The following is an 8879-nucleotide window of genomic DNA, read 5'->3' on the forward strand; positions in this document are numbered from 1 at the left end:
TGAGTAGAAGGAGGAGGGTAAGCTGATTATATGGACTGAAGACACTCCCTGAAATCACACCATGTCTCTGTGTCCCTGATAAGTTTCTGTTTCTCTGAGGAATGAGCCTTAGTGTCTAACAGAATCAAAAATGTAATTCTTTACTATGGGCCTTTTGTCTAACAGCATACGACTCTTTCTTGACCTGGTAAAGCATCTCAACACTAGCGAGACGAATCACTGTTTCTGTTAAAATGTCAACTTCTAAGCTGCAAGTATGTTTGCAGAAGGTTCAGTAAAAGTATAGAAAGCCAACAGGGATGATGTGCATGTTGCTGTTCTGTGAAACTGAATCATTTGCCAAAAGGGGCGTGTTCAGTTAGTGAGGTCATTGATTATGTGGAAAAAATAGGTGTTAAACGGGTGGACCTTATTTAAGGTTCAAGGCAACTGACATGCATATGCTGACTGCATTTGTTCTTGAACAGTGTGAAATGGGTAATTTAAGACAATGTACAGAAGGAGAGCCCTCTTTAAGAAATTAATAAAAGAGGAGAAACCCATAACGAAGTGTAGATTATATCACTTTAAAATGGCAGCCAAAACTAGAAAGGCAAGGAAGAAGAAAAACGACTATTTGAATGGATTGGATAATAACCAAAATGGCAAAGGCTCAGCCAATGATCAGCTCCAGAAGGATCAAAGAATATCTGAGATTGCTTGTGAGTACTGTAACAATCGGACCACATCTACGTGAACCCAAGCTACCAGCAAGAAGCCCATTGTTTAAAAAAAAAAAAAATACACGTGTTAAAGCAGTTAAAATTCGCCAAAGAACGCATTGACGTGTTAAAAGAAGCAGCATAATATTTTGTGGACTGATGAGTGAGATTATCTTTGGGTCTCAGGGCCACAGACAGTTTGTCAGACGCCCTGCAAACACTGGATTTAATCCACAATACACAGTGAAGGCAGTGAAGCATGATGATGCATCATGATATGGGGATGTTTCTTGTACTATGGCGTTGGTCCTATTTATTACATACCAGGGATCATGGATCAATTTGAGTACACCAGAATCCTGGAAGAAGTCATGTTGCTGTATGCTGAAGAGAACATAGCCTTGAAATGGGTGTTTCAACAAGACAATGACCCCAAACACACCAGCAAGCGAGCAGAATCATGGTTCTAGACAGACAGAATTCAAGTAATGGAGTGGCCAGCACAATCCCCAAACCTCTAACTCTTTCAAAACTTGTGGACTGACATAAATATGCTGTTCATGAGGCAAAACCAATAAAAACAGAGGAACTGTGGAAGGTAGTACAGTTGTCCTGGGCTGCAATACTTGTTGATCGGTGCAAGGCATCACAAGTCCATGTACCACAGATGTAAAGCAGTTATTAGAAACAGGGGTTATCCAACTAAACAGTAATTTATGATTCTCAGGAAAGTTAAATCTTTTCTTAGTTTTTACAGGATATTTTTGAATTTGTAAAGAAAGATGTCAGCACACTGTTGTTTTTTGGCCATTGTATTTCTGGACTTTCTGTAAAATATTATATTCAATTACTTTTTCCAATTTTCTTGCTTTGAAATAGAATGTGCAGTGTCTCCAATGCATTTGTGTTAATTAAAAATACAATTTATTTGAAAAATGTTGAAGTTTATCACAATGCTATTATGAACATAACTGTAAATCAAAAAGCGTTAAGCTATTTTTCAATGGTTTCCCTTACGATCTAAGCTATACTAATGGTACTGTTTGTGGGCTAAGTTAGACCAGTATCAGAATAATAGAACTCTTTCTTCCTTAAATATTAAACAAAAATGCTTTGAGTTGCTTGAAAATGTCAACTGTATTTTAAGTACAAAATACTAATATTGTGAGGGAAAATACATTCAAACAGTTAAACAAAACCATTGGGTAAATAATGATAGTAAAGCATTAAGTTTTAAATTTCTGCTTACTATATTTATGTCAGTATTTCATTAAATGCTTGGAGATTACCACAGTAAAATTTGAACATTTTTATTTTGTTGAACTACTGTACGTTTATTTTCAGTGTAGCAGTTTAGGAGAGTAATTTTAAATATAAATGCTTTCATTTCAACATTATGGTTGTCATTTTAAAGAAATTTTAATAATCCTGTATTATAACAATATTGCATTACTATGCAATATTGTTCACCAATGTGACATTTTAAAATTTAAAATCAACTTCCTCCCCCCTCGTCTTACTGTAACAGCAGTTTTTTAATACTAAAAATGTAACCCTCACTGTTTGAAATGAGCCAAATGAGACCTTGTAAAGTCAAACACCAACTACAAATGCATGCCTGGTGGGTTAATTGGTCTCTTTAAATTCCCTGTGAGTGTGTATGTGCATGACTGTTTGTCCGATGTCTCTGTGTTGTCCCATCAGTGGAAACCTGCCCAGGGTGAACCTTGATTCTTACTTTGTGACCGAAGCAAGAATCTGCATAGAATGGTGTCTGTTGGCATAAAAAGATGACCAAAATGGAAAGTTGTCAAGGCACTGCCCAAGCTAGATTCACCGGATCCACCTAAGCTTCCTAAAAAACACACTCTCGTATGATTCATTACCGCCGCTAATTGAAGAAGACCCAGACTGCCTGTGATTTTTTTTCAACCAGTTGTCAAGGGATACTCCCCCAAGAGGATGACATGCAAACATTTGACATGTGGGAAATATCCTATCATCCCCATCTGTTCGCATTGTTCCAACAAACTGGATGCAGCCCAGACATTTTAAACAGACTGGATATTAACTGAGCTTATAGATAAAACTCATGATAAAAAAAAAATACCACTTCTGATTGCTGCTTAGAGGAGAGACTCCCTACTCCAACCCAAACCTTAAGGTAGCGTGATTGCCTTCTACAAGTTTCAGCATGACCTGAACAGATCACCAGCGTCTTTTATGATTTTAGGATGGTTGTGTTGTGTGCCCTTGTGCTACATCCCTTCTTTCCCCCTCCCTTCCATGATGCTGATTCTCTCTGAGTGTGGCCTCCTCATGCTGTGTTGATGATTCACCTGTTTGCAATTTCCGCATCGGGACTGGCAGGAGTCCTCAGTGGTGCCTGATTGTCCTACATGGTTACAACAATCAAGACTCCTTGTGCTTTCCTGTACTTTTTTGAGCTCAAACAACCTTTTTGGAGCATACCTCAAATCCACTCACCAGATCCTTTCTCAGATTCTCAAGTCACTTTGTGATAAAGACTACAAGCTCTGCTTAAGGCTTTTACAATCAAACAAGACACATAACACTAGACAGAAGTCAATGCATGCCAACTAACTAGTCAGCGCACTTTCAGTACCTTCCCAAGTACTCCATGTGGTCCAGGTGACGTTTTTGGGTGTACTCTTTTCAGTACCCAAAGTACTTAGTGTTCCTGAAGACCAATGGCCGGAAGATTGACTAGCAGTGTTTTGCATTTTGTTTCAAATCTTGCAAAAAAAGAGATGTAGTTCTTCCACTAGTAGGGAATGAGTGAAAACAACCTAGGTTTAGTAGCTGCACCTTTGGCTGCAAGCACAGTACAGAGTCTGTGTGGATAGGAAAGAGGGAAGCAAAATTGCTCAGAGGACAGAAGAAGCAAACTGCACAATGAGAAAGTGACCTTTAATCAACCTCAGGTCAAGACTTTTCTAAGCAGGACAGAGAACTCCATCTAATGCAGGCCTGATGGCTAATTCATGTTGGGCAAAGATAAAGTTTACCTCTCTCTCCTTTTATGGAGCTGTGATCAACGAGGTTATGGGTGTCAGTAGCTGAACAAGCCCATGACGTCTACCACCAAGATGAGAAACTTTGCGATTTCCTTCCAAGCAGTCAACCTTGCTCATGTCTAGACGGACCAAAGGCCTTAGAACAAGGTGAAGAGGATCTATGAACTGCAGAGGGCTGTTTTGTGTCTGAGGAAAAAACCCCAAGAATTACGAATGACTGCCGTTCTAAATTGGATCTCTGCCATCAGCTGAGGCCTGGAGGTCCCATAACCAAGACAAGAGCAAAAACACATTAGTCCAGAGAAGGTGGCTGCCATCAACTAGCTAAATGGGGACCATTGACAGACTCCCCTGAGGACCTCTGCTTGGCTTCAGCCTGCTGTTCCCCATGCTCACACTGCTGGGGTTCGCTCATCATCAGGCCTGTATTGGGGTTCAAATCCTCCGTCTATCAAAGTCTTCTTTTAGCTCTCTCTGTTTCAGAGTTAGGGAAAGGTGTCTTAGATTAAAGCTGATTCTACCTTATTCGTTTGCCTTAATGTTATCTTGATTGATGCTTCTGAATTATGCTCAAAAGCATTAGTAATAAATTGAGCATGGAAAAAGCTTAGAAGCTGTGTGGACATTGGACTTAATGAATCATCTTACTTCATGTGTTCTTTGATGGTGGTAAGTCAGCCATGGTGTATGATTCTAGAAAAATAAGGAAGGTTTGTCTGAATTGCTTTTAGCCCAATTTCTAAGATATAAAATAACATCCATGGGACTAGTCAAAGTGGCTAAAATAAACCTGAATCAGCTCCAAGAGACAGTTGTGAGAAGAGAAGAGCAGCTGTTTAATGAATGTCTTCTGTGGGACCTATCTGATTCAGGCGATATGGAAGGAAGCGAGATGGGAATTTAGACATAGGCTGTTAGAATCCAGGCAGATCTTCTCCAATAAACCAGCTAGATAGAGTCTCTATGGATTCTGATAACCTGCAGACAAGGGATTTGAAAAATCTATAAATTGGTGAATTCACAGACACTTAATGAATTGGTGGGGCTCCACCAATTTGCCATAGAGTTTGTGAAAATTGGTTTCAGTGTAATGCTGTGGGGTTACCTCTCTATGGGAAATGCAGAGAAGCTGTTCAACATCGACGGATAAGCATGGATGAGTAAAGGGGAACCATGGAAGAAAAACCAAATCGAGGCTGCAAACGACTGGAGCAAAGGGTTGAGGTATGGATCCAAGGAGGACACTGAGGATGAACATACAGCCAGTGGAATAGTTTTGATCAAGTCAAACGTGTGTCTAAGTCTGGTTCAGACGAAGTACAGAAGCACAAACTATAAATACAATGGAGGCGCTGTTGCAAGATTTGAAAATTATTGCTCACAGATGCTTTCCATTCAGTAATTTAGTTATTTTTGCAAAGTTGAGTGAGCAAAAAATTTGTTCTCCAGATGTACAAACCCTGTAGGAACATACCACAAAATACTTCCAGCTGTATTCTTCTTCTCTTTTGGCTTTTCCCTTCAGGGGTTGCCACAGTGAATCATCTGTCTCCATTTAGTCCTAACCTCTGCATCCCCTGGCCTCACATCAACCAAGTCCATGTCCTCTTTCACCACATCCATAAATCTCCTTTGTTGTCTTCGTTTCGCTGGTTCTACCATATATTCACTTGAAGCAGATTGGTCACAGATTTTTGCCATACTTTTAGATATTTTGAGGGGAAAAAAAAACATTTAAAATGATGTGTAATTTTCTTTCATTTCAGAATTGTATTATTTGTGTTCTTACATCACCTCAAACCCCAATTACTTATACTGCTGTCATTCCTCTTCAGTCACCACAGCTCATTGTTTATGAATGCAAAAGACACTGCTAAGTATTTCACCTGTGCAGACCTCAAAATGCAACCTTCCACACATCACGCAAAAGATCTGCAAACCAAAGTGCCACTTGCCTCTGCTTTGGCATTGCCTCTTTCACATCTCACTCAGATATAGCCTTTCTACCTATCCAGTTTTCTTATACACAAGTCCCATTATTTGTCTACTATACCTGTCTATCCTTCATCAGAGTTCTCAATCTACTTTTTATTTCACCCTCATCCGAAATGAATCCAGCCTTGATTGCACTGATTACACACACTGGGAAGATGTAGTTGTTTTATCCTCCTTTCCTGCCTGGAGCCTCTCTTTCTCTGTCTGTGTGTGTGTATCTGTGTGAGAGTTCTTGATTGCAGGAAAAAGATTGGTTCCTGAGGACTGTGCAGAGTCCCACCAGCTGCAATGGCTTCTGCTGTAGAGCCTTCTTGAATTAATCAACCCAGCCAACGTCACCCACAACCCAGACTCTGCAGCTCTGTTTTTTTTTTTTTTTGTTTTTTGTTTTTTTTTGTTGTTTGATATTTCTGTGTGGAACATTTTTTTGTGTGATTAGCGGTGTCAATGAATATTAAAAGCACTGTACAACATTGCTTCACTGACTGTTGTACAGTGCGTCTACAAAGTAATCACAGCGATTAATATTCCATTTCATTTTATGTTATTCCAGCTTGTATTTAATAATCTACTTCCTCAAACTTACACACACAGACATCTCATTATGACAATGTGGGAAAAGGGTTTTGAGATTTTTGCAAATTAATTCAAAACAGAAAACCAAGTAAACCAACATACCTAAGTATTCACAGCCTGTGTTTAATACTTTGTTGATACACATTTAACAACAATTACAGAGTCAAGTCTTTATGAATATGATGCAACCTGCTTAGCTCAACTACGGTATCTTTAGGGAGTTTCACCCATTTTTCTTTGCAGTTCTCAAGCTCCAACAGGTTGGATGGGAGATGTCTGTGCAGCTGTTTTCTGATCTCTCCAAAGATGTTCAATGAAATTCTAGTCTGGATTCTCCACTCCAGAACGTTCACAAAGTGGTTCTGAAGCCACTCCTTTGGGATCTTGGTCATATGTTTTGGGTCGTTGTCCTGCTGAAAAATGAACTATTGCCCCAGTGTAAGGTCAAGGTGCTCGAGCAGGTTCACATCCAGAATGTTTCTGTACATTCCTGCATTCATCTTTCCCTCTTCCTCACAAGTCTGCCAGTTCCTGCTGCAAAAAAAAAATAAAAATCCCATAGCATGATGCAGCCACCACCATGCTTCACTGTAGGAATGGTGTTGGCCTGGTGATGACTCATGCATGGTTTCCTCCAAACTTGATGCCTGGCAAACACACCACAGAGTTCAATCTTTGTCTAAGGTGCTTTTGGCAAACTCCAGACAGGCCACCATGTGCCTTTTATTAAAAAGTGGCTTTTATCTGGCAATGCTACCATATCGATTTGATTTCCTATTTTCAATAAATTTGCAAAAAGCCCCCCCCCTAAAAAAATACCCACAATGTCATAACAGGGTATTTGTACGTATAATTTAAAACTAGTTCGGACAAGGCTGTGACTTAACAAAATGTGGAAACAGCAAAGGGCTGCAAATATTTTCCGGATGTACTGTTATTATTGCTATTCATTTTTTACACAATGAATGACATGGTGGTGCAGTTGTCAGCATTGGGGCCTTGCAGAAAGAAGGTTTTGGATTTAATTGCCAGTCTGGAGTCATTCAGCAAGAGAATAACATATTTTCTTGTGAATGATTTCTCACCAGGTACTCTGGCTTCCTGCCAGAGTATCTTACTCTAAATTGCTTTTTGGAGTGGTCATTTGTCTTTTTGTTATCCTGCGATGGATGTATGGATGGATGGATAGACGGCCAGTTGTCCATAACAATGTGAACCAGGGGCGGACCTACTGGGGCGGCAGTTGCCACCCCAAACGAGAGCCTTGCCACCCCTGTTGCCACCCCAGCTAGCGACAATGAATTCAATAAATAGTTATGGCAAATCGGACATTAAGCGCATGAAACTCTTTTTTCCGACAATATTGAATGCAACACAATGTAACCTGACACCCACTGCTAAGTAGCGGGAAGTGCGAGCAATGCAGCATTGATGGATAAATATTACTGGACTGGACATTACNTAGCGACAATGAATTCAATAAATAGTTATGGCAAATCGGACATTAAGCGCATGAAACTCTTTTTTCCGACAACATTGAATGCAACACAATGTAACCTGACACCCACTGCTAAGTAGCGGGAAGTGCGAGCAATGCAGCATTGATGGATAAATATTACTGGACTGGACATTACATGATTTATAGTAAGTCACACATGCGCCATTGCTGTCCATTGAGTCAGGAATATCGGTGGAAAGGAAAATACTACAATCACGCAAAGAATCATAACAACGGACGCAATGTTTAGCAGTTAAGTCAATCATAGATAAAGGTAATAAGGGCTTCAGATTTCACAGGTGAGGAAAACTTTTTAATTTAAAGAAAATATTGAACAAGTGAGCAGTGGGTCAGTTATACTAGCCTAACTGCTGCTAGCCTGCTATTGACTTTGATAACCTTAACGTGCTGCGCAGTTCGGTGTGTTTTGGTTCCGTTAGCACTAAGCAAACCGCCACCAAGTCATCAGTAGGGCAGCTGTTTAAATCAGTTAATCAACCACCGCGGTGTTCAGGCGAAAACTTAATAATGACAATATAGACATTAAGCCTGACAACATAATGTAACAGACTGGATGTTCTGTTTTAGTGTTTTTGCTTCTTTTCTGTGTGGGAAATGTTTGTTTTTGGTGATTCCCCTGATCGGTGATCTCTGCTCTATCTGCTTGTTGAGCTGTTGTTTGTCGGTTGCCATGGCAACGGGTCGTGTGTAATACCGACATACAGAGCGAGAAAAGGCGGAATAGAAGTTGATGGAGGTATTTTTTCTTTATTTCCTTATCCATTTGAATTTTGTTACTTTATTCTTAAATTTCTATTTTTTGTACTATTTACAGGGTTTATTTGTAGGTTGATAATTGTTGATTGTATTTATTTTATGTTTTATTATTTTTCTTACTTATTTTCTAAATTTAGACAGGAAGTAATGTGGGTCAGTCCACTTTCTATAGGTGCAGGGGCCTGGTGAAGGACCAGCAGGCATTTGGGTTTGGGGCCGATGGTTTTTACCAGAGCAAGAGTGGCAGCATGAGAACAAATGAAAGTTTGATCTCTGTAATTGTAATTGTAATTT

This window comes from Poecilia formosa, unplaced genomic scaffold, assembly GCF_000485575.1.
Source record: "Poecilia formosa unplaced genomic scaffold, Poecilia_formosa-5.1.2 Scaffold105, whole genome shotgun sequence".
Taxonomy (NCBI): Eukaryota; Metazoa; Chordata; class Actinopteri; order Cyprinodontiformes; family Poeciliidae; genus Poecilia; species Poecilia formosa.